The sequence below is a fragment of the Echinops telfairi genome, unplaced genomic scaffold (genome assembly GCF_000313985.2).
Source record: "Echinops telfairi isolate 266 unplaced genomic scaffold, ASM31398v2 ScPeMD7_2;HRSCAF=8, whole genome shotgun sequence".
Lineage (NCBI taxonomy): Eukaryota > Metazoa > Chordata > Mammalia > Afrosoricida > Tenrecidae > Echinops > Echinops telfairi.
The window spans coordinates 3,763,152-3,765,060 of NW_022103898.1; positions in this window are offsets into that span (position 1 = coordinate 3,763,152).

The following is a 1,909-nucleotide window of genomic DNA, read 5'->3' on the forward strand; positions in this document are numbered from 1 at the left end:
GCAAGCAAGCAGATAATTAAAATTTACAGTTCAGCCCAAATAATGACTGAGAAAATGACGTTTAATGCAGTTGTTGGAAACTAATTCCCAAATAGATAAGACATAATGTTCCTAAAATAATTGACATAATGTGAAAGAAAATTAATAACATTCTGGAACTAAGATCCCAAACTATTTCGTTGAAATTGTGCCAAATGTCTGGCCATGTCCAAATGGTAATTTATGGATACTCATTAATTTTTGAAGCTGATAGAAATATACAGTTCAATATTTTCTCGATTATGACTATTTTGATTGTGGGGGACATAACTCAAACAACCCAACTTAGTAAATATATATATATATTAAAATATTGAAAAGACACTGAATGTTTCATAGATTCTGAATGTGGCTGCACCCTAGGACAAGCGGAGCAAGGGATTCAGATGTTGAATGCCACTTCTGCATCACCCTCCATCCTCATACCTTCTCTGCATGTAGGTGTCCTCCTTGCTCAAGAGACAAGCTTCCTCTCCTTCTGAGATCCACCTCTGTGAACAGGGCCACGGGCAGCCCTTCACATTGCGTCTGCCTCCTACCTACACCCCTTGCTGTTGGGTCCGTTCCAACTTATGGCCACCTTGTCCAAGGGCACTCAAAGAATTCTAGCCTCTCTTCTCACTTCAGTTCCAACATCCCTCAGGAAGATGCTCACTGGCCTGGTGCCCACTCCAGAACCAACCGACTGAGGCCGGGCAAGATGACATTGTTTACATGACAACACGGTGTGGATCAACGAAAGAAGTAGGGTCCTAGAAAACCGGTGCTGGGGCATGCACATCTGTGGTGACCACTACAATGTGCCCCATGACTGTCCATAACACGCAGAATCGTGCACACCTACACTGACTTCCTTTCATATACCGTTCAAAAAGGACCCCATGTAATCCCCTTTCCCATTCTGGTCTACTCTTTAGTTCACAAAGCATCCATCCTAGATGGTCAAGCCCTGGCCTTCAGCAACTCTTTGTTACCTGCAGGACAATGTCCGGAGTAACTCCCTCTGCCTCCAGGGTCTGTCTGGGTTGCCTGACCCCTCTGGCCCATTGCTCAGCCCAACACATGCAGCACAAAGGCTCTTCATCCAAGGCACGGTCTTCTCTGGTGGTGACATCCTTCCCTGACACACCTGATTGTAATCCTGCCCTCACACACTTGTCCACCGTGGCAGATACAAGCTGCCTATCCCCCTGCCCATTAAAGGCATACTGAGCACCCGTTGCTCGGCCAGGATTTTGAACGACCTTGAGAGGGATGGTAAAAGGAATCTTGGTGCTGTAGTGGACTTCAGCCATGCAGATTTGCAGATCTACTCCGTCCTATAGGGTCACTATGAGTCAGAATCAAATTGATGGTTGTGCATTGCATTTAGTTTGGGGATAACCTAGAAGGGTATCTCTCATGTCTTTGAGCTATTCTATATTTTCTCATGATTGGAGAAAACTGATAGAGCAATGCAAATTATTTTGTCCACAGACATGCAAATGGTTGTGCCTGGTGGTAAGCAACTGACTATTACTGAATACTGGCTGGATTTTCACTTGTTTGACATCTATTTCTGACCACTTGCCTGTCAATGTGTTGAACTGTAGTAGTTGGTGTGTTGCTGTGATGCTGGAAGCTATGTCACTGCTTCTTCAAACGCCAACAGGATCACCCTAAGTGAGCAGGTTTCAGCCCAGCTCCCTGACTGGGACCAGACAACAAAGAAGGCTGGGCTGCACTTCGGAGACGGGAGCTTGGGAAGCCCTCACACTGGCAGATGCTTGGAGCCCAGTGAGTGGAGGGAGGATGTTGTCAGAGACAGTGCTGGAAGACGGCCCCTCGGACCGAGGGCCCTTGCAAGTGACTGAGGAGGACCTTCCCTCTC